Source organism: Chaetura pelagica, unplaced genomic scaffold, assembly GCF_000747805.2.
Source record: "Chaetura pelagica isolate M959 unplaced genomic scaffold, ChaPel_1.0 scaffold135, whole genome shotgun sequence".
Classification (NCBI taxonomy): Eukaryota; Metazoa; Chordata; class Aves; order Apodiformes; family Apodidae; genus Chaetura; species Chaetura pelagica.
The window spans coordinates 4,563,459-4,588,454 of NW_009953649.1; the positions used below are offsets into that span (position 1 = coordinate 4,563,459).

The following is a 24,996-nucleotide window of genomic DNA, read 5'->3' on the forward strand; positions in this document are numbered from 1 at the left end:
ACTGCCTTAGGCAGACCATGCTTTTCAAATGGTTTCCACCAGAGGACTGTGAGCAACTGATTTGGAAAAGAAAAAGGCAAGAGAGAAACGAGGCGAGCCTGTGAGGACTAGCTGCTCAAGAGACCCCCGTGAAGCCGAGCATGGTTCCCACTGTACCAGCTTAAATCTGTGGTGCTGCTTGATTTCTGCTTGGAAGCAGGGACACGATATAAGTTTGGGGTCCTTACCTTCCTCCTCTGGGTCTTTAAGGCACGGAGAGGCAGCCGCAATGTGCGCGGCCCGTGAAAACTAGAACTGCGTTAGCCATGAAAATTTGGAATTTTCTTAGATCTTGCAGGAACGACCTAAGCATGCTCTGCTTGCTTAATGGGATGCTAAACTGTCCTTTGCTGCCCACCGGGGCTCCCCTATGCAATTGTGCCGACTAACAGGCCACCCACCAAAGGCAATATATTCTCCTGAAGACTTACGCTGTGGGTTTCTCCACTGCTGGACTAATCACCAGGTCACAGTGTAAATTCACTTTGAGATATATATATATATCTATATCTATATAAATACAGTACTGTACATCTGCAGAGGTACTGCTTAGAGATGCTGAGTTTTTCTTGTTCACTAGATAAATATGTTTGGAATTTTTATGTGAAAGGTGCTGTTAATTCTTTGAGATATTGCTATGCACAATATATTAACCAAGGAAAGATGTGTATTCTTCTTGTGCATACTGTTGATCTAATTTTGAGTTATTGTTCAAAGACCTGTGTCCTACTTCCTTGGCAACCTTTGGACTGGACATTCAATGGGAATCTACTCCTCTATCTATGTTAGAGTGGCACTGTATAGTCCAGCAAAAGCACATATTCAGCAGTTTATCAGCATGAGTTAAACTTTATATCCTTTGCTATTTAAAACTTTTTAGTGCTACTCTTCTTCAGTCCATTCTCACCTTGTTAGTACATTATTTATTCCTTGGCAGCATCTTTCATTTGACTGTGCCAAGGCATCGGATGAGTAACTTGCAAATTAGAAACTTGTTTTTAACTTACTTGCCCTCCAAAAAGAAGCCCAGGCCACCAATACAGGAGTCAACTAGTGGGAAATTCCATTGACTTTGATCTATCCTGGGGACAAGTTGGGATGCAGTTCATTTAAAATACTACTGAAATCTTTTCCATTCAGATCAGAAAGCAAAAACTGACATGGATGAAAGGTATAACGATTAATTTTTTAGCAGGCATTTGGAAGCCTGCAATAACATAGGATTTTAGTAGTCCTTCTGGGCAATCTAGCATTAATGGTTTACTCAGTAACTTTCATAGTCTTACTGTTTCATGTAACTTCTTAACAGCTTTTGCTCATGTTAATAAGACTCCACCATTCTGACAGCCTGGGAGATCAGTAGCACACCTGGGGGTCAGATCTGGACTCTGGTCCATCTCCCTCCCATTCCAGCTTACTTGTAGTGTAGACTGACACCTTTTCAATTGCTTCCTGTAGTTATTGTAAATTGTAAAGGGACAAAAAAAGGAACTGAAGTGATTAAAAGAGCATTTTATTTTTCATGGTGCTTTGGGTTTTAACATTTTAATTGTTCTCGCATACTTTTGCTTCAGTTCAGTACCAAATATATGGTCTTAAAGTATAATTTTTTCCCCCTAATAAATCTATGATACATGATTCCATTTCTATTTCATCCTTTCTGGTCATCTGTGTCAAGTAATCTGACAAAATGACACACTTAGGTTTCAAAAATTTTTCCATGGGAAAGGTGTCCCCTTTTTTTAAGGGACTGGAAGCATGTGAGTGTGTTGTTCCTTTTCAATGGTGGTTAGCGTGGAGTTAGTAAGGGCGAATCATGCCTGACCAGGCTGATTATAATCTTTGTTGAGTTTACTGGCTCTGTGCACAAGGGGAGGAGAGTGGATGTCACTGACTTTTGCTTTTGTAAGGTGCTTGGCACAGTCTCACACTGTGTCTTGTAGTCAGACTGTTGGGATGCGACTTGGAGTAGTTGGTCTTTAAAGTGGATTTAAAATGAGCTGTGTTGTGAGGCTCAGAGTGCTGGGGTCAAAAATAGAGCAAAGTCTAAATGACAAGCTGGTTGCAAGTGACATCCCGAGGGACCAATACTGGGATAAATACTGTCTAACGACCTGGACGATGGGATGGAGTGCCTGGACAGAGTGCACTATCAGCAAGGTTATTGCTGGTACTAAACTGAGTAGTTGATGTGCTGAAGGGCAGAGCTGCTGATCAGAGGGTCATTTACAGGCTGCAGAAATGAGCTGTCAGGAGATGCGTGCAGTTCAGCAGAGGGAAGTGAGAAGTGCCACATATGGGACGGAATAGCCTCTTGCAGCAGTGCAAGCTAGGGTGACTGACTATCCAGGGAGGAGCTTTGCAGAAGAGGACTTAGGGGTTCTTGTGGACAACAGATTGAATGTATGAACTCCAGAAATCCATTCCAACCTAAATTATTCACTGACTTTTTTATTATTGCAGAGGAGGCAGCCAATAATAAAATGTGTAGTTTTTTTCTTTTATTGAATCAAAGTTGTGCTTTGGTCCAGACCCCAGTCTTCAGCACATGTGAGTGGTACTTGGACCACTGACTCTGAAGAGCAGGACATGGTTTCACTACTCATGGTTTAGACTACTGCTTAAACATGGGTGCTCCCTCCCCACAGCCAGTGCATTCTGCATTTTCACCTTCAGACTGACCACAGGTGGGTTTTGATTTGTTCTTCTGCAGAAATGTGATTCTCTCCATTTCCTGCTGGAAATACCCTTGTGGAGGTACAGTTCCATTCAGGAATGTCATAATGGGTCAAAAACTGAGGCCATTGGGTTTTTTTGCAGGAGGGTGCTAGATGCAGGGGTGGAGGGCACTGTGCACTGTTCCCCTCCAGTGTAAATCTTCTCTGAGGCTAAACCAGCCAGGGCAGTCAGCAATAGGACACAACAGGGAAATTCAGAAAATGCAGTGGAATGTAGCCTGTTCCCTTTGCTATGAGGTCTGGGTAAGTCATCTGTGCTGTGTGAGGTGGTCTGATGAATACATTTGCATCCTTTGCTCCACATACAGGGTAACACTGTATCAAAATAGAAGGTAGTTTCCTGAAGAGAATACACTATTTTTGCTTTTTGTTTATCTAAGAGGTGGTGGAATTAAAGAGGCAACTAAAGCCATGAATGTCAGGAATGACACTTCCCATCCAGATCTTCTCTCCAAGTGCCTGGCAGTGCCCTGACCTGTGACAGTGTCCTGCTGTGCCACTGTAGGAGAAGCAGCATGTCCTCTTGGAGGTAAACCCTATCACCATCAAAACAGCTGTACAGCTTTGTGACTGCCCTGTGTGCCAGAGGACATTATACAGCTCCAGATGGTGCTAATGGGAGAGGAATGTGTCTTTCCTCCATCAGCTCTCCTCCCATGCCCACTTCTCTGGCAATGCCACATCTGCATCTGGTCTCCAAGTCTTTGTCACCAGCTTCGAGAATGACGTGTCCTTTCAGAGGCTCTGAGGGTTGTTGCAACAACCCTGCCTTCTTGTTGGAGTGATCCTTGAGGGAATGGGATGGAGGAAAGAGAGGGTCCCCACAGAGAGAAAATCCACACAGCTTGTGGCTTCATCGCCTCTGGTCCAAGTCTCTCTGGGGTGGAGGGACACCAGGACCCTGCCCAGTGGGGAATTGTATGGAGCTGGAGAAGAAAGGGAGTAAAACAACAGGGGAGGGGGTGGGGAAGAAAATAAAGGCATAGAAGTTGCTTGAAGCATTGTCTGGCCCTGGTCAGTTCCAGATGCCAATCTCTGATCACTGTACCATATTTTTGTGAGAATTGGGATTTCAGCCTCAAAGGCAGCAGGAACAATCACCAGCTTATGAGAAATGCCACGGGCTTTTGAGGGCAGCCAGAGCCCAGCATGTGGACCCAAGAGGCAAACAGAAGAGCTCTTTGGTGATGAAGGAATCATTGGGTGTCACTTGGAAAGATAATTGAAGGCCTTCGCGGGAGGTAACCCAACCCACTGAACAATGTAAAATGCTTCTTGTGGTTCCTCCCTACAAGAAGCAGTATAGTTTTCTGTCTCCAAAACCCATGTCCTTTTTTCTAGTCAGGCAGATAGATGTTATTCATGTGAATATCTGTCTTCCTGTGCCAGAAGAGAATGAGGTAAATGCAGAAGGGAATGAGTTCAATGCTGCAGCAGCCCAGCTCTGCTGGCATCCATGGATGTCTAAAAAATTGCACTCCTGCAGAGCTGCCAGTGTGCCTGAGGGCCCTTAACTGGTAACATTTTAAAACAAAGCCATCCCTTGTAATGTTTCTGCCTTTCTCATCATGCTTCTGGGTCCCATAAAGCAGGAAACACTCTGGCAGGACTTGTGCTGCAACACTCAGTGAAAAGTATGTCCATCGCGGGAATGAGCACTCGGAGCAGAATAGTGGCAGAATCACAGCTGAGTGCAAGAATTGTGGTGTCAACAGCAGGATGTCAAGATTCAAAGGCTATGGCAACAGCCTGGGGGCTAGGTCCTCAGGTACAAATGGTTGCCATAACTCCTCTGTGCCAGTTGTGACACCCAGCTCCTAACACAGCCTGACCAGCAGAAGACAATCTTGGGAAGCCTTCATATGGCCCACACACCAGGGGAGCACGTACTTGTGGCAATGTAGGTCAGGCACGAACAAAGACATTGTCAAGGAGCTCAGTGATGTACTTCGTCAGCACAGGTAAGCCTGCACATGGTGTACCATTGACCCTCCAGTACAAGGGAAACTGCAGTGGATCAGAGAGGGTGATCGCAGTGGTTAGGGGGCTGCTGTGCAAGACATACAAGAAGGGGCTGAGCACTGGGCTTGCCCAGCCTTGAGGAGGGAAGGTTTGGCTGTTGGATTGAAATGACCTTCAGGGGGACTGGAAAGAAAATGGAACTACAGTTTTCTGAGAGCCGCACAATGAAAGGATGAAGGCCAATGGACACAAAATGCAACATGGAAAATTCCACTGAAGTATTAGGAAAATATTTTTATCATGGGGATCATCAAGCACAGGGACAGCAGCCAATCGAGGTGGGGAAAACTCCATTCCTGAAGGTGTTCATAACTGGCCTGGAGAGGGCCATATGTAACCTAATCTAGCTTTGATGTTGGCTTTGCTTTGAGCAGCGTGTTGGACCTGACTGCTAGAGGTTTCTTCCAACCTGAAGACATGTACAAGTCTATAAATAGTATCAACCACAACATTGTGCAGCCAGACAAAACTGTATCCTGAATTCCACAGAAGCAAAGTGAAAACTGCAGGAAATTTTCACTGTAGACTTATTTATTGGGCAAAAATGATCATAGAACCACAGAATGGTTAAGGTGGGAAGGGACCTCTGAAGATCATCTAGTCTGATCCCATCTGATGAAAGCAGGGTCAGCTACAGCAGATTATTCAGGACCTCTCATTTTAAATATTTCGAAGGATGGAAACTCCTCTGTATCTCTTGGCTACCTGTGCCAGTGTTTAACCACAATACAATAAAAAGTATTTTTCTTTTGTTTAAATGGGGGTTTTTTGTATTTCAGTTTGTGCTAATTGATTTCTGTCTTGTCACTGGACACCACTGAAAAGAGCCTGGTTCCATCTTCTCTACCACCTGCATCAGGGATAAGATCCCACTGAGCCTTCTCTTCTCCAGGCTGAAAAGTCCCAGCTCTCTTAGCCTTTCCTTACAGTAGAGATACTCTAGTCTCTGTGTGGCCTCACCAGCACTGAATAAAGGGGAAGGACCACCTCTTTTGGAAATAAACACCTTCATTAACAAAAAACCCTTTATTTATTTTTTGTTTTGTTTCTAAAGGGAAGTTGCAAGTTTCCTCTGGCTTCCAGAGGGAAACATGACCATTTGTTAGGGAGGCTGTGAGGGCAAGAGAGGGAAGGAATGTAGTATCCTAGACTCCTGTGAAGAATTTCTGACCTTGGTTTCTTGCTGTGAGTTGTTCCTGCATATGCTTTTCAATTGTGACTTGAGCAAACTCGCAGCTGTGCCTGGACATGAGCTTTGGAGGTACCCTCATCCAAAAAGCCTCTAGATGGCAGGAGATGCTATTTGGCCAGTCCTTCCAGTAGTCCCCCCACAGCCAGGGAAGAATGGCAGGAGTGCAGATGGCCTGTGCATTCAGCTTACACACAGCAAGAAAATTGTTTTAATGAGAGCACAGTTTTAGTTCAGGAGCAGTCCATTCCCAGGTCTTAGAATCTCTAAGAAAGAGCCTATTCCTCACAAAGCAAAACTTGCAGGCTGTTTTGTCTGAAGGTTTGGAAGGTTGTAAGTAGAAACAGATAAAGTGCAAATACAAGATGTGCTCCTGCTGTGCTTCCTCAGTAGATAATTTTCCTAAAATTGCAGGTACTGTGATCTTCTCTGGCGTACTGTGGGCAGCAAGAACCAGTTTCTCTTTCAACAGGAGTTGAAAGCATTACAGACTATTTCCAGGGGGCTTTCAGACTCTTCTTGAATGTAATTGCAATAGTTTTACCCACCTACTTGCTTTCCAGACTTTATCCTTCTGGGGGTCTTTTTTCTGTGAGCTGCAGGTCCACTTCACCTGTTAAAAATATGGATGTGTTTATTTAAACTGCTAATAAAACCCATGTTAGCTTTCACTGATTCTCCCTCATTAACCTCCATGTTTTCCCTTCATTGACCTTCTCCCTTCTGTAATTGGAAATTCTTTCTTAGAGCCTAACTGGAGATTCTTCCTTGGAACTGAGCGAAGCACTGACTGTGTCCTGAAAGTATGGTCTCAGTTACATCCAAAAATGCTTCACAGTGAAGCACTCACAGGTTGGTGTTCTCTCCTGGCACTCATGATCATGATCTGTTGCATCCCACTTGATGTCTCCTAGCAGATGTTTAACCTGCCTTGCCCACACATTTCTCTTCTGCATAAATGGAGTCCATACTAATTCCACAACTCTGTAAGCCCCACAGAAATACCCAGTAGCAGCATTTCTCCCTTTACTATGATCAGTAGAATCACAAAGGAATGAAGTGTAGGCAATAGAAGATAGGAGAGGTCCTGAGGTCAAATTTTCTCCACTCATCCAGAATCTGTTTTCTTGTGGGCCCCTGGTCTGGCCCTGGCTGCAAAACTTCTATATTAGTCCTTCTTATGCTGCCCATGGGTGTCCCTACCAAGCAGGAGTGCTGGCGTCATGTCTCTTGCTTGCAGCAAGCTCCTGGGCGGGACTCAAGCTCTACTGAATGACCTGCATCCCTCAGGCTACACATGCTATCACACTGAGTAGTGAGGGTAATTTTGGCCAGCCTTGGAAGGTTAATACTCATAGATCAGCTGCAGAGAGGAAGGAAGGGGCTGCTACAAATGGCTCGTCAGAGGGTCCTGGCTGCCCTGTTTTTTACTTGGGACATCCTTAGGAAGGGCAGAGGCCATCTGCAGAGCTTCACCCCAGATCCCACCAGACTTCCTTGGCAGATGCTGAGAGTCCCATTCCCCAGTAAATGGCAGGGTGGGAGCTGAAACCCGTGTGACATGGTCACCTGCACAGGCAGAGCTGCCTAAAAGCACCAGCATTCATATGAGAGAGGCTGCAGAGAGCAGATACACTGTGTGGTTTTGTGTTCTTTACCTGCAGAGCCAAGTATGTAAATACAAGTCAGCTGAGGTTGTGTTTAGTTTATGCTGCTAATCAGCAGTGAACAAACATGAGAAAAGTGCTCCAAGCTGCGAAAATGTTACTATTTCCTCCCCCTGAATGAGAGAAAAAACAAGACCTAAGGAAATGAATAGTTTTGTCAACACAAGCTTTAGGCAGTGTAACCCAAATAAAACAGAGAGGTAACTGACCAGAATGAGGACTCATCCCTTAGTTTCAAGTAGCACTTTGGGTTGTTATTATTATTATCTCTGCAGTTCATTTTTTTTTACTTTCCTGCTCTGAATGTTTACCTTTCGAAACAGCACACTGCTAAGCCTGCCTGCCCTACTGCACCAGCCTGGGCTCCTGTCCATGCTCATACTGCACACCTCAGATGTCCTGCCAGCTCCTCCTAATCCTCTGTCTGCACAGGCTCAGAACTGATCTTTCTGACAAATGTGGCATGACTTTCAAAGTGATGGAAAATCTTGCACTTGCTTTTTGCACAGAAATGGTCTAAGTTTGCTCAGAGCTTCTTATAACTGACCAGCCATTTCCCAGTTGCCTTTACTGCCACTGCACCTCTCATTTTACATTTTAAGTTGCATATTTAAAATGGATTTTCAGCTCTTCTTGTCCTCTACAGCATATATAATATTGGGATTTTGGTGGCTGTAATTTGCCTCTCTCCATTCAAGTCTTTATTTGTTGATTCCATTATTGTGGAGGGGGGTGTGCTTCTGCACTGTATGTGTTCTTTTTTCTGTAGCTATCATCTGCTGTCAGCCACACCAAACACAACACATTCATTTTCCAAACAGAAAATGAATAGGCAAGAATCCGTATGATAGCCTGTTGTCCTCTGGGTTTTTGCTGACTTTGCCATATCTCCCTCATTCATCCCTTTATTATGATAACATATGTCTTTGGCATGCACCTAAACCTGAGGTTTTCTTATGTTCAACACCTGGCATTTAATTCAACAGCAGTACACCGAACGAAGGCTGCTGTGATCCTCTTGGATCTCACTCTGCCAAGGAATACCAGGAAAGAAGACTGTGAGAGTATCAGTGGAGCCATCTCTGAGGGTTTTCCTGTATAATAGAATCCCCTGATAAATATTTGCTTTGTCTTAATGTTGCTTTATGCAATTACAGAAGTATATAATGGACTTTCTGGAATCCCTACTGATTCCTGATGTTTTACAGGGCTGGACTTGGATATCTTGGGGATCTCTTAGCATGGGTCAAAAATCTAGCTCTGGGTTTCTCCAAGTTTCACTGCTCCCAGGAGACTTGTGAATTGCTTGGGAAGCCCAATTTTAGGGAAAGCTCCTCAGTATGGGGCCTTGTTTTCAATCTTCTATCTTTTCCACCACCTTTTGTTTCAAATTTTGTCACTGACCTTGAAAAACTTTGTGAAAAGCCACCTTGGTACAGAATCCACATTTTTCATACTCCTGGGTCTGTAGACCTTTTTTCAGGGCTTCAACTAACAGCCAGAACCACAGGTTCCACTGTCACTGGGTTACCCAGGGTGTAGGTTAGCCAGCTACTCGTAGCTGCAACAAAACAGGCTGCAGCTGGAGGCTCAAGACCAGCTGATTAAGCCCCACCTCCTTCCCTAGATTGCAGTACAAAACCTTTTCACTTTTTGAACATGCAAAATCTGCCTTCTGAAAGCTGTTTCTTATAAAAAATTTGTGTTAATTAGTAGTAGTTGGTTGCCTCAGTAATGGGCTGGGGACAAGCTATGGTTTCACATCAGTTGTCAGCCTCGGGAGTAAAACATTTAGTGGTCTTTAATTTGAATTGGTATATAAAATTGGACAACTAACTGTTTACAAATGCAATAAACTGAACCATGCTTTTTTGGGGGCCCGTATTGTAGTTTCTGCCTCCCTGTGCTGTCAGGGCAAAGCACCTGTGACAATATACCTATGTGGTGTGTCAGCAGAGATGGCTTTGTTGTGTCTCCCCTTGGAGATCTGTTACTTTTAGCGTTGGAAATGACTATAGAAAACAGTATTTTAGAAAGAGTAAACAGTGCCATGTAAGGACTTGTTTGCCATTTCACCCACTTCTGGCAGATTCTAGGAATCTGTTCTAGTCACAGAGTAAATGCGGCTTTCCTTTCATGTCATGTAATTTTATGTTTATTTGGCTACTGTTATATTGCTTTGTGTTTTATGATGTGGAACTGGGAACTGTGTTTCTCCTCCACAACTTGAGTAAGTCTAATGGGAAATATTACATGCCAAAACACACAGACGTGGCTCGACAGAGACAGTCAAACCCCAGGTGAACTGAAATTATTTCACTTAGTTAGGAAATGTGGATCTTAATGTCTGGAATAACCACAGAGAAGCCAACAAAGCAGTGCCAGGTTTACATTTGACTCCTTTGCTCTGTGGATGCTCCAGTTGTTAGCTGTGTCAACATGGACTGCTTAACCTGCTCTTGAACTCCAGAAAACATCTCAAGGAATGGTGCATACACACCTCAGCAAATCTTGCTTGCTTAGACTTGTCTTCCAGAGCTTTCGGCTTCTTCTTTAGAGCTTAAACAGGCCAGATTCAGACACATGTATTTGCTTATCCAGTTTGTCTCTGTGAAACTAGAAGGAGCTAGACAGCTGTAGAGGTGCTGGAAGCCAGCTAAAGAAGAGACTTCACTGTTTCTGAAAACAGTCAATTAGTCACATTCTTTTTACAGTGTCATATGATTAATACTTCATATGAACTAGCTACAGGGGGAACTCCATATAATAAATGTTGGCACTGTTATGAACATTTGATATTTTGCTTTTACAAATGGTCTTTAAAGCAAATTGCACTGTACTTCCAGAGTCACTGAGCAAGCAGGCTCAGACAGTAAGTAATTATAATCTAAAATTGCAGGAGAAGGAAATGGAGAGTAGAAGTGATTTCTCATCCTCCAGAAAACAAAAGGAGAAAAAAAAGAATTAAGAAGGCTAATGTGAGTGTTCAAAGCAACTTTTTTTGCAGATCTGCCACCAACAGAGAAGGAGGGACATGAGCTAGGACAGTGCTGGGGTTCTGTTGCAGGGAGATGTGGGAGTTACTTGAGACCATGGGCCTTTGTTTTGCTGTAATCTCTCCATGCTCCGGGCACAAGGTAAAAGAGCTTCCAAATGCCAAGACCTTCACTGGAACTTAGCTTTCAGGAGCCAAAGTGTTTGTTTCTTTCTAAGTCTGTTGCATAGGCGGTAGTAAGAGATATGAAGGCATACAGGTATAGGTAAGACATTTTCGTATAAGAAAGGGCTGAAAGCAAGATTTGAGTGTCCTTTGATGGCCATGAAAATTGAGACAGGTCCATAGCAGACTGCGGCTGTCCCAGGAGAGACCTGGAAATGGGAAAGACCCAGCAGACCCCAAGGGATTAAAAATCCCTTCTCCTTCTCTTAAGGTTGGTATAAAAGAAGAGTAGCAGCAAACTTGGCATTCGGTGTGTGGGAAGCCACCTTATATGTAAGTGAGAGGAAGAAGAGTTAATTGCTGAGTGGGAGGGAGGCAGAACTTCACACTGGGAGGTTTTCCTTATTTTATGGGGCTTGCTCTGGGCTGTAGAGCATTTATGGGTCTCTGAGGAAACATCCAAACTGGCTAAAAGTTCTGCTGAGCTGGAAAGAGGACAAAAGTACAGTGAGCTGGAGATAAGAAAAAATTTTTAATCCAATTTATATTTACCCTTTCTGTAGTCAACACATGATTCATATGCCAATAGTTGTTCTTTCCCCCCACCGATAAAGTTTTCAAAGCACTGAAGTGTCTGAACATTTTTTTTCCTAAAGAACACTGCAAAAGTCCCTGTAAATCTTAAACTGAAAAAAAAAAAAAAAAAAAGTCACATTTCCAAGCCCTGACATTTCCAGGATGTTGGGGACAGGGACAGAAATCCCTGAAGAAAAGAAAAATCATCAGCTTGGTTTGGGGTTTTAGTTGTTTCACTGATTGGCCTTTGCTGAGAGGGCATTCCAAAACACAAAGCTCCTGCTAATGCCAATGCCAAAGCTCTACTGCCTCATCCATGTTTTAAAGAGTCTTCTCAAACATGAATTAGAAGAAAGGGCCAAGAGTGGAAAGCCTGAAGACCTAACAGAGCCAGAACATTTCTGAGGTGGGTACCTACATGTTGCATCCAGACTGTGGATGGTCAAGAGGCGTTTGTGTCTGCTCTGTGTTGCCAGCACAACACAGCCTGGTACTGGCATCTATAACACTGTGCTTTTCAAGGCAAATCACCTCCCCTCATGTTTGAGATATCCTATTCCAGGTCCAGGTCTCCCTTGCTTCCTGAAAGCCACAGGTCAGTTTTCTGAAGCAAGTAGTTCCTACAATTGTAGCTCGTTTTCCACTTTATAAATACAGTGCAGAAACTAGAATGCCATTGAAGCATAGATCCACATTAGATACTCTGGCATTTCAAGGTGACCTGTAGAGCTTCTTGGAGCATAGTGACCACCAGCACAGCCCCTAATTCTCCATCTCTGCTAAGTCTTACTGTGAATCCACTAGTTACCAAAGACATGGTCTGAGTTCAGGATCTTCTGACAAGGAAATGCTGAGCTATCTGAAAATTTTTGAAATGTGGTGTTTCCTTCAGAGTAGGGGTGAGGAACATTTTCCTTTCCCAAGCACTTTGGCAGGCCAGGTCCTTTAATGATATCCAGTAACGTAATAACACAAGCATGGAGGGAAGTCAGATGGCTGGGGACCATTAGAATAACACTACAGGTCGTAGATGTTCCCTGGCCAACCTGGTCACCTGTGTACTCCTTCACAAATTAGCCAAGAAATCTCTGCTGTAGTTGTTCCTCTAGTGATCAATATAATCCCTGTTCCCCAGCATCATATGGACCAGGCTAATTTAAAAAACTTAGTCTGTAAAGTATTTTCTGATATGTCATTACATTTAATTAATAAGGGGGGGAAAAAAACCTTTTGTGAATAGAAGGCAACATTTTATTTATTCTGTAACTATTTGCTGGCCCAAAGCTTGTGTTACTTTGCTCTAAGGTCTGTGTCAGATTTAGTTCCCAAGGTGAGAGATGGAATGTGTGATGCTAGTGCCAGATGAGAAGTAACTGCAAAAGGAGCAGCAAAGCCACTGATGGGTGTGATGTACGTATGTGCTGTGTGTCAACTAGAAGCACCTGATCAGATGCCAATGGCTCATGGTACCTTTATTTCCCCTTCCACTGAAGCTTAAGTGAAGTTGTACAGACATGAAATTGGTGTAAGCGCGGAGCTGCAGAGTGTTTGCTTATTTACTTGGCTCATCAGGGGAACTGTGGAAGCAACTGGCTTTTCAAAACCACTCATTAATTATCCAGTGTACTTTAGAACCTGTTCACCTCCCAGACTGTCCTCAGGGGGAAAAAAGCATTTCATTTTATCAAAACTTAATTTCTTTTATTTCAACTTATACCCATTGTCTCTCATCTTCCCACTATGCACCACTGTGCACAGCCACCACCTGGCTTCATCCTCTATGGAGGGTGCCATCCCCGTAAGTCCCAGGGCTTGCTCTCAGGTCTCACCAAAACCATTCTTCTCCAGGCTGAGCAGGCCCACAAAGCCTCACAAAAACCTCACAAGGCAAGTGCTTCAGCCTTTACCACACTGATGGCCCTCTGCTGAAATGTCTCTTGTTTATTGATATGTTCGTAGTATTGGGGCACCCCAAAATGGACACAGTATTCTACCTGAGGTCTATTGAGGGCTGAGAAGAAGGAGCAGTCACTTCTCTCAGTCTGCTGGCTGCACTCCTGCTCATGCAACCTAAGGAGCTGCTGGCCTTCTCTGATGCCTTTGGACAGAAAAGGCAGAGAGTACTCTCCAGATTTTGCTTGTGCTTAAATTAGTTACTAATTTTATCCCAGTGGACCTGAAAGCAGAATTTGGACCAGACCAAAATTTTTCAGCCTCAGTACTTGAGCTTTGACTCCCATAATGAACTGAGAAGAGCAACAGAGGGATGAAGAAACCAATTTTAAAAATAACAAAAATACATTGTACCACAAAACCCAATGAATTTTTAAACTGCTAACTACTAAAACTTCAAGTGATGAAAACAGAGGAAACTGCTGTTTATCTGATCCACACAGCTAAATCCAACTCTCAGGCACAGGCTAACACTTTGCTGGGCAGACACCTCCTCCAACCCAGCACCAGATCAAAGTCCACAGCGCTCTCAGTCGGAACCTTTAACTGCTCATCCATTTTTTGACATTTATTTGACTAAGGCACACAACATCAGTCATGAGTGTGTTGTGCTTACAGGACCTGTGCCACCTCTCTAGGTTTCCCCAAAAAGCACTGCCCTGGGGGGGCCCCATGCTCCTTTACATGTCAGTCTTGTCCCCAGATGCATGACTGTACCGAGTCCCTGATCTTATTGCAAAATGTGAAATTGAAATGGAAATTCAGAGGTGCAGTGAAATGCTGGCTTTATAAAGTCAATGGGAGCCAAATGTTTGTATTCATTCCTTCATCAAGCTGAGCTACCTGTTTAGATCTGTGATTTCTTCTTTACATACTTTACACTTGCAGTTATGGTACTGCTGTGAAACACTTGCACTGGCCTAAGGTCAGCTTGCCTACAGCATCATGGAGGCCTAGGAGGACAGATGCCACCAGCCAGAAGGACACTGAGGGTGGTATTAATGTGAGTGGGGGCCTAGAATGGTGACATTCTAGGTGACATGCAACATTTCAGAAGAAGATTCAAGTTACAATTCAGCTGAAGGGTTGATTGGAATGGACCTGGAAAGATTGGGCATTTTGGGTAATGTAACATATTCTTTCCATCTGCAAGAAGTTTTATTGCCATTTCAGCAAAGTTTGGTTAATTTTCTTTCCAGCGTTTTTTCCTCTCCATGATGATCTCTGCTCTTTGGGGGCCTGACTTATAGTAGAAGTGCTACAATTCTTCCCTCTGTCTTACTCCTTGTATTTGCAGCCAAGTGTTGCTGATCCAGAAGGTTTACATAAGTGTAATAGGCATCCAAATCTCTGCACTGGACCCGTAACCATCAGGGATTTTGCTGATCATTGCCAAGAAGATCCTTTTTGGGGACCCAGTTCTGTAAACACTTCTCTGCATGAGAAACTTCCATAGATTTATTGACTCCTGGGAGTTTGCAGGATCAGGTAATGAAATATTTGCTATGTGTTCAAGAAGTTTCCCACTTAACTCCAGGACTTCTGTCTTCATGGATCCAGGAAAAAGTTTTGAGTCATTCAAGATGAGTATTTTGTACTTTTGTCATGGATGAGAGTCCGTTCTTGGACAAGGAGGCAACAAGCACTTGGGAGATACTGACTTAATTTAGAAGAGACTTTGGAAAAGAGAAGTGTTTAGCTAGCCCCCTAGCCTTACAGTGTGCTGTTTAATTATTGCAACTCACACAAAATCACCAAGCATGACAGTACTTCTCATCCAAAAGATAGTTAAATGAATTCAGCGTTTTTTTTTAAACAGCAAATTTCAAGTTCTCTTCATTTCCATTCTCGAGTTGGAGCATTTTGCTCTCAGAAGATTTCCTCTGAGATCACAAAAGCTGGGCTCAAGAGACAAAATACATCTGGTACACTTCAGTTACCTTGATTTCAGAAGTTACAAGGCAGGCAGAACACCAAGCACTGCAATCATTGCCCTCAAATAGGACAAATTTGTCCTTAAGAGCTGACAGTGCTGCATCTGGGCAGCACTATGCTCTCGCAGAGATTGCACTGTGCTGACTGCATCTGTCACCCTTGTAGAACTAGAGGTGGGTCATGGAGAGGAGGGTGATTCAGTGCTTTCTGTCTTCATTGCCTGTTCCTCCAAGCAGGAATAATAATATGAATGGCAATTTAAATGAGTCTGAACTAGTGACTCCACTCAAGTGCAGCCCAGAACTTCAGTGATTTATGTTTTTACAGCCTGGATGAATTGCAAGCAGCCTGGTAGGTGTTACTGACATCCCAACAGGTACCTGTCAGCACCTGAGCACAAGCTGAGCTGCTGTGTTATAGCCCAACTTGTTAACACTGGTTAGGGAGAGGTGACTGGAAAGGAGTTTTCTCTCTCTCTTTCTTAATAAAGTCAGCTTAGTGTTTAAGTCCTCATTAGCTGCTTCCTACACACTCATTTCTGTACCCTCAGGTGCTCTGGATGGGTTGGATCAGCATGGTTTGTTGTGGCTTGCGGGAGAAATAGTTACAGCTGCCTACAGTTAATGTCTTTATAGCAGCCACAACTGGCCTTGCAGGCTCATTTTCCATCTGGTTCCACACTGACTCTTCCAGAACAGCATCGCTGTAGCTAGAAGCACCATGGTTCAGTCTGTTCTGATGGGGACAAAGGGGGGAGAGCTATTCCGCTGTCCCTGCATAACAGCTGCCTGGGGCTCTGCTTACACCAGCACTTGGCTGGAGCAGAAACATACATTTGAAGTATCTACCTTCCTTATGCACAACCTGCAAGGATTTATACTGCAGAGTGGCCTCAGGGAGCTCGAATTGGACTCCTACCAGATAAAATCAGGGTGATAGTGGTCCCTCTGAGTGCCTGTAGTATGTACCATGTCCTTATGGAGACCCAGTACAGGTTGGAGATGAGCTGAAGAGACCTCAAGGTGATGAGTAGTGTGAGGGGGGTCCTCAGCACCCTGCAAATCTGCTCCAACTATGCTGCACTGCTTGTTGGTGCAGATGAAGCCATGGCCTCCTCCAAAATCCTCCTAGGTTATGAAGTGCAAAATTTTGAAAACAGCTAAACATTCCTCAGAGTGATTACATACAACAGGGGGAAAGCTAGGAAGTAATAACTAAAAATTAATCCTGCACACAGAAAGTGAAGCTAGGAAATCTGGTTTAGGTAAAAGTGCCACAGCCCTGAACTTTCATCCACTTTCAAGATGCACTTTCACACAGTTTGAAGAAAAGTCTTCACCTTGCCTTCCTCTGACCTCCTCCTGAACCACTTCCACTTCTCACAGCCTCCTCTGGCTCTTCATTACTCTACTGCTTTCAAATCCCCTTGCAGCATCCCTGCACAAGTGAGTGGCATTTGAGGATATTTCTGCCCTTCTTTGAGATCTCACAGCTACTCATCTGCATTTTCCCTGTGATGGCCTGACTTACCCCAGCTTTGCACCTTATGCTGCAGAAGGACTAAAGCCGATGGAAATACTTTGACCACAAAAATTAGGGGCAAAATCTTGCCCTTGGTGAAGTTCATAGGAGACAGTCCCTCATTTTTGTCCAGACAAGATTTCATCCTGTAGCACCACTTGTCTTTAGCAGTAATCCCTCACTGTCAGTGCTCAGTGTGCAGCAGCAGAGTTTTCCACCTGAAACAGCCAGGACATGCATGCTAATCAGTGTTGAATAAATCCATCAACCTGATATTTACTTTAGAACAAATAAAAAATATTCCCTCCTTTCTCCCCACCCCAAGTTGTTGAAAGAAGTCAATACTTCCGAAGGATTCTTTCACACAAACATGAAGAGCCCCTCAACACTTACTTGGTGTGGTGGTAGTTGTGCCATGCCCCTCGATTAGGGGTCTGCAGAATCTGCAGGACAGCTGCCAACACCTGCCCAGCTTGGCAGATTTCCCATGTAGTCAAAGAAGAAGAAATAGGCACTTCTATGGAAACTCATGGACACTTCTATGTGTCTGGCTCATCCTGAATCAGGGAATGGAGCTAGCTCTAGGAAAACACCTGAGTGTTGGTGCCTACATGCTCTCTAGTGATGGGACTCAGTTGCCTAAATGTAGGCCTCTCTCAGAGTTACAATAGCATATCTTGTGTGGTCCTCAGGTACAACCCTGGACGGTTGTGGGCCACCTCATAGCTCTTGTACCTGCCAGCCCCATGGCAGGTACCTGGCCCTTAGACACCTGTGTTTAGGCAAGGGAAAGAAGGTCAACTGCATGACTCTGTACGCTCTGCTGGCTCCATGTGGTAGCTCGTCACACAAGGCTTTAAATGTTATTATGGGCACTTGCATGGGGACACAGGCATTTCGGTGCCCATATCTATTGCCCTATGCTGGGAGATTATGTTGCCAAAATTACTTTTAAGCAGCAGTGTAGCAGATGTCTCAAGTTAGGTGGGAGGAGTGCTTTTTGATGAGACCTGAAGTCAGACTCTTCCTATATTTATTCCTGATCTAGGCCTGGAGTGATGCAGACTACATGGAGAATGTAGCTCTTCTGGGACTCCTTGCCCTCAGCTCCTTTCTGCAGCTCGGGAAAGGCTCAGGATGCAGCCTTGGGGATCTGGAGGTAAACTGAGCACTGTCTCTCTTAGCAGCTGCTGCAACATCACTGCACAGCCTCCAGCTGGCTTCTCTCAAGCCCATTTTTAACCTTAACTGTCACCTCAGAATCGGGTAAGGTAGCCATCATGCTTAGGAATCAGAGTCTGGCAATTTGAGGTGAATGACTTGGGGTGCCAGAGGCTGACCACACGGAAAGCCCCTCATGTTTGTTATTGTAGGAGAGTTCATGCCTCTTGGGCAAAGCCAAGAGCTTGTGGGTGGGGATGACAGGTTACCTGCCTCTGGGGTGGGATGCCAGGCATTCAGGACGGCTCTGAAACCTTGCCACATGGTATGAATTCAGAAAGCCTGGTAATACTAGCAGAGGTAAGAGAATAAGGGGTCTGAGAAGCCAAAGTTCTGCCTGGCAGCAACACTTAGGCACAAGAAGCATTGCTGGGAATTCAGAAACCTGCACTATAGTGGTAGCAAGGCATTTGTCATACTTGCCCTGCATTTCAGGTATCAGATGCACAGCAAGAATAATGCAGGGTGAGTCAGTCTGTAGTCACTGAGAGGCCTGTGAGTGAAACCCAGAGACATCCCAGCTATCTCATGCTGTTTCCTTCACAGGGTCAGAGAGAGGTCAGTGCTAATACCTTAGAAATCCCCACTTGTCAGAAGCTAACTTTTGAGATAGAGCTGTTTTAAAACAAAGCCAAGGACAACAAATGTGTTAAGGCTGAAGGACAAATTGCAGGATGACTGCAGACACAGAGTTTCTCTTTCATCTCAGTATCCAAATATCATAAGGTTTGTTACTAGACTCAGACTCCAAGTATTTTATTTTTTTCTTGACTGGGAGAGGAATGATGGTAACCAAGAAATTAGTAAAAATGTTCCACATCTGTTTGGCAAACAATTTCTCCTTGCTTTAAAAATGTTCAGCAGCTCTACATCTTTGCTGATCTGAGAATATTTAGTGAGTAGCAAGGATGAAATATATTGACTTCTAAATAACTACATTAAAATTGCAATGCAAAAAACAGAAAGAGAGAAAACTTCAAAGTTATAATTCTTGTGTGTCTTGGCATGTTCCTCTTTATTTATTATCTGTACTGGTATAGTGCCTGCATCAGGGAGCAGTAGCCTGCTGTGCTTTGGAAAGTGGTTAAGTGTATCTCTGTCCCATGGACCTGACAAGGAAAGTCAGAGAAACTACAGGGAGTGTAAAAACTCAGAGATTTCAAGTAACACATAACTGGGTGGAATAAAGACTTTAGGTCAAGACTGCAGAGGAGAGAAAGTGAGATCTTTGTTTTCAAATGACAAAGCTGTAGGAAATGGGATGCACTGGAAGCTGTTTTCAACACTGATTTCCTTTATCACATTAAACAATAACTTTTGTTCTCGACATCTTTTTCTACTCTGGTGGTGGTTTCCTATTGGAAGCAAATTGCTCAACTGGTTTACGGTCCAAGGGCTGATTTCTCATATGAATGATGCATGCATAGTAGGACTGAGTGGGAGGGCCTCCTTCAGCCACACAAGAACTGTCAGGATCTGACATTCTTTTCTGACCAGAAAAGATGTTGAAGCCCTGTAAAAAAAAAAGAAAAGTGCAGCAAATCCAAAGGAAATTAACATTTCAGACAGGGTGAGCAGATTCTCTGTTTTCCAGTTGTTTATTTTGCTTTTGACCTTTTAAAAGTGTTTCCAAATGTTTTTTTTCTTCTCAAATAACTTACTAATCTTTTCAAAAGGAAATGCCATTTCATATGTTAGAAAGCGAATCCTTGGGATGCTGAAGTGTCCAAATATTTCAGCTAGCCTCAAAATTTTCTCTTTGCACTTGGACATGTGTGGATATGAGAGCTTTGTGCAGTGGCAGCTCCACAGTGAGGCATGAGCATGGCTAGAGGCAGGGAAAGGTAGTGGTTTTCCCATGCATGGTTCCGGTGGCCAAGATACTGCTGGCCATTTCTTGAAGAAACCACCCCTGAAAGGACCTGCACCCACTACTCAAGTGGTCTTTCACTCTGTGCAAAAGGTGTGTATGAGTGAGGTTTTGATGTAAAACCATGTGTACTTGTCTACCAGCAGCTGTGTCAGCAGAGACAGCTGGAGGTACTTGTGGTCCTCAGTGGTCCTGTTTCATTCCAGTTTGCTTCTGACCATCTCAACCCTTCTTAAAGATGGGTGTTGCCTCCTGTTCCTTCCAGCCATGACACAGATTTCATAGATGAGGGCCTCTCTGCACATGTGGCATGCTACTGTACAATTTGAAGAGGAAATTGGCAAGGGAGTGTCTTGCAGCCTGAAGGACCTCTTGGAGCTGTCATGGAAAGGTTCTCAGTTTTTGTGGAAAAGTAGCCATCTGATAGATTTTAGTGAATATTAAAGACCTTCTGAACTGATCTTAGGACAGGATCTTATCTTCAGGATTGCATCTCAGACTGATACATGAACAGTTTTGGCAGTTCATCCACTTGCCTATCAGAAACAATGGTTCTCCAGTTCTTCTCTGGAGCACAATTCATGACAGTTTAAAAGCCCTCAACAGAGTTAAATCACATGCCAGCACCTTCCAGGCATTCCAGCTCTGAGTTCCCAGAACCTCTCTTCCCTAAATCCTTCCAAGCTCAGTTCCCTCACTCAGTGGTTTTGGCTGCCACAGGGAATTTATAGCTCAAACTTTGATGAAGCCTGAGTTCTGCTATCAGTAAAAGGAATTGTCTCCTGTCACATAAAAATAATAATAATAAAAAATAAAATAATACAAATTGTAGTGTCTGGCATGTTAATTATGGAGAGTTCTGTGACTTGAAAAGCAAGCCTAAGCATTTAAAGAGATCCTACCCAGTCTTTATCACAATACTCCATGCTTCTGAACTGGAGAGGACAGTAATGACAGAATGAATCTTGTCATGAGCTACTGGCTCAGGGGTGTTTATTCCCGTTTCATCAAAGAAGTGAAATCTTTAACTGCAGACATTTCCATGCCAGTAGGACTAAGCCTATCTCTGCAAGTTCATGAGGGAAAAACAAGTCAGCCAAAAGAGGAGGAATCCTTATGGCAATCAACAATCCTTATTGTAATCAGCTAACTCTCTCTTTCAACTCATAAGGCTGGTTTTCCCATAAATATTTCAACATCCAGGAGAATGTGATGGGAAGCCAGAAGCAGAGCATGTATTTAAACTGGCTCTCATAAATTTGTCTCACACTGAAGTTGTCCTGAAGCCTGACCCATCTGTGATTATCATCTTACACAAGCTGGAAGAAGGGGAGCAGAGCCAGCCACCTTGTTCCTTCAGCTGCCCAGTGTAACTGGTCTGTCTACCTTAATCATGTAATCTGATGCATAGAGATGTAGGGTAAACCTGGCTCCCATTACTCCACCTGGCCAGCAGAAGTGAAGCCAGGCATGTGCCTGTTTCTGCTTCTGGTAAACAGAAATAATACTATACCACCTCACACCTTTCAAAACTTTCACATCTCTTGCATCTTTCATATCTTGATGCGGCCACTGTGAAGCAACTCTCCCAAACAGACAACTTTAGAGTCTTATAAAGAAGCTCTACAGGGGAAAAGCCAGAACATTTTTGCATTTAAGGAATTGCTATGCTTGCTCCCTTTCTCTGCAGTGGATGAATTGCTCTGAATAATCACTTATGGTTATTAAATAGTACTTAGGATGTATCAGGAGATATTCTGTATGTCTTATAGCTCTTAAAACTATTCTTTCTCTCTTTTGCTTCTTGTTCTGACCTTCTTTATTATGTTCTTCTCCTGTTTCCTCTCTGTATTACTTTGAACCTTTAAACTCTTTGTTTATTCAGTTGTTTCTGCCTCTTCTTGCTTTTGGTGTTATTTAGTAAGTCTTTCAGTCCCACTCCAGTCTTTTAAAGGACCTACACATAGGAAAAACGTGAACATTGCAAAACTGTTCTTCAAGGGTGCCTTGCTTGACTTACTGGCAATTTGGGATCTGTCCTTGGGATACCTGACCCTCTATACACCTTATATATGAGGATTCTGAAATCCAGACACACCTCAGATCAAATAGTTATGGGGACTGACTTTCTTCACCTGTAAACTGTGCTGAGGTTGGTGCAGCCATAGGAACTTAAATCCCTTCTTTTGCCTGTGAGTTGATTGATAACTGAATTATTTTGTACTGTCACTTATTCTACATGGCAAAAAGCCTTATTTTCTCCAGGAAGCATTGCCATTTCTTTGCCACAGAACTACTGAGACTGGTAGACTACAAGACAAGTGTAACATCAAGCAAAAGGCAGCAGAGTCAGCTGCTAATGGTGAGGCAGGGAAATGCAGTGTGGCTGGACAAGGGGGTACAACATACAGTCAGAAAAAACACAGAAGACACACAAAAAAGGCTCAAAGAGGATTCAAAAAATCCCTAACATCCGTGTGAATTCCACAGGGGCTTGTGGATCTGTTCCTGCATGGCAGGAGATAGGTAGGCTGTGCAGAGTACATGGCGCAGCATGTGGCAGCCGTGACTGGAGATACAACAAGCTGCTATTAGGCAGCATTGTCTGGGAAGGGAGCCGGGCAGGCTTGTGCCCTGCTGGATTTTGCATCCACTTGCCCAGAGGGGCACAGCACATGGCAGAGGTCGGGGTGTAGCCCAGCTGGGTGCCAAGCAGACACACGGGTCTGGCTGGCTGGGACATTTCACGCTGTTGTGTCAAACATTTTTTACAACAGCCCCGCAGAGACACTATCAGGTTGTTTTTACAGCAGCAGCCCCTGTGTGTGAGTAAGTTGATACTTTGCTGACCCTGCGGTATTTGGATTAAAAAGAAAGGAAGAGAATAAACCCTGACGCTCAGGGCTTTGGGATTTTGGTCACATGCTGAGCACAAGTGGTCTGGTCCCAGTGATGGCAGCAGTAACGCACTCCTGCAGGTGCCAAGGCTGTGCAGCCTGCCCAGCTCGCCCCACAGACCTTGACAGGCTCCCAGCTGCATCCTTCCCAGCCTGTGCCCCCAGCCTCATGGGAGAGCTCGGTGCTTGGGGTGCTGAGAGCATGTGTGGGCTGCTCCTGGTTCCAAGCAGCCTCTGGCAAGGCTGGTGAGACCACAGGATTGCAGCAGGAGATTATTTCAGCCAGGGCATGGAAAGCCCACATTTTGGCTCATTTTGGCTGCATGACACAGGCACAGGCAATTAATTGTGCCTTGTGGCCCAGAGACTCTGGAGCATTGGTGGCCAGATGACACACAGTTGGCTCTCCCTACTAATGGTAGAAGAAGCAGCTCCTCATGCCTGCTCTGGCATTTCAGGATATCAGTGATCACAAAACCTTTTTGTGAAGCTTTTTGGCTGTTCACAGTGTGGTCAGCTGCCCTTAGTCCCTCCAAACAACTGGATGATGTGCAGCAGGCTTGGGGAAAGACAGAGGACAGGCAAGAAGGTTTAAAAATGGCCATGGTTAGTCAATCTGAGAGCCCTCCCTCCCAGTGTCCTGCTCTACAGCACTGGCAAGGCCTAAAGCTTTCAGTGCCCCATGGCCACCTCCACTTTATCAGCTCAAGGAGGCACCCTGAGTGTGAGGAGCTGATGCTCAGGATAGGGATGAACCTGTGCCAATGAGGTGCCTGCATTGATCTTACCAGGGCTCACTTGCTGCCCCTATGGACGTGACAACCCCTCAGCTCTGGGTCTGTTCCCAAAGGGGGAAGATAAATTCTGCCCCTGGTGCACTCGGAAGAAGATGAGAATCTTCAGCCCAGTTCTACACCCAGGACACAATTACGTGCTGCTCTCCACCATGTCACCCACCTTTACAGGGCAGAAATGGGAACAAAATGCATGAGCACCTGAGGAAGAGGGTCATGGTTTGCCTCTGACTTCCAGAGGTGCAGGAGAATAGAGGAACAGTAGCTTCCTAAAGCCACACAAGACTTATTCCTGCATCACTCCAGATCCAAAGGTGCAGCTACAAACTTCTAGCCTGAAGGGCTGCTTTGTTTTGACCAGTTTTATATCAAGCCAGGCCAACAATGGGAATGGTAAGGACACAAGGGATCATTCATCTTCTTTTAACCTTTTCCTATTTGATTTTATGGAGAATCTGTTTTTTGCTGAGTAGCAGGATGTCAGCACAAGGCCATAACAACATGTGGTGCTTTTAAGTCAATTTGTGACAAGCCTGGTCTGATCTCAGCTTGCAGACTGCAGGCCAGTATCCTAGTTTGAAGACACACAGCAATTTGGATGCCAAGTGCTGGATCCCTCTTGGTTTCCTAGGCCAGACCAGGTTTGTATCTGGCTCTGGCTGCTTTCATGTTGGCTGAACTCACATATTTGCATGTTTTTGATATATTATCAAGTTGTTTGCTTGCTTCATGCCTCTCAAGATGTCCCGAATGGGACAAGATAACAAACAAGACATATATGCATGGATCAAGATTTATTGCATATAACACTGGGGTCTTAACTTCTTAAAGTAGAAGGCACAAACACGGTCAAATTGTGGGGAAATTGGGAGATTGGAACAGAAGCTGAAGCTTGAATACAAAAGGTATCTTAACAGTAAAATTTACTAGTTGTAGTTAGATCAGACAACAAAGATTAACCATTAAAATGCTAGCAACTTACTTATTACCAAGTTTTATATTAGGCCTAGAACAGTAATTACCATTTGAGAGGATTCTGTAATCTTAAGACTTAATGATGAAAATTACTTAACAGTAAGTTTGCTAATAAAGACAATGAAAGAGTTAATATCTCTCACCATTGACTGGCTGCAGCTGGGTGTCCCTGGGTGGATCATAATTCTGGAGAATTAGTCTCTCTGTCAGACACCTGCTGGAGAGGAGAAGATCCAGCAACATCCTGGGAAAGTGTATGGGCAGTCCCCTGATCAAAGATGGGACCAGGCTTTGATAGAACAAAGTGGATTGACTAATGTCATTTAACTATTTAGCTGTACCTCCAACATCTCTTGTTAGAGAATAAAAGGAAAACAGTGAAGGAAAACCATGAAGACCCTGTTCTCACAGAACAAACTCTTATTTACCCATACATTCT

The 24,996-nt window shown here is 44.1% G+C and overlaps 1 protein-coding gene across 1 annotated transcript in view; it reads left to right on the plus strand.

Moving 5' to 3' along the window:
* Nucleotides 1-24,996, plus strand: part of FNDC1 (fibronectin type III domain containing 1) — a 194,922-nt gene that overhangs the window by 42,650 nt on the left and 127,276 nt on the right. The gene's annotated exons all lie outside the window — the stretch shown is intronic.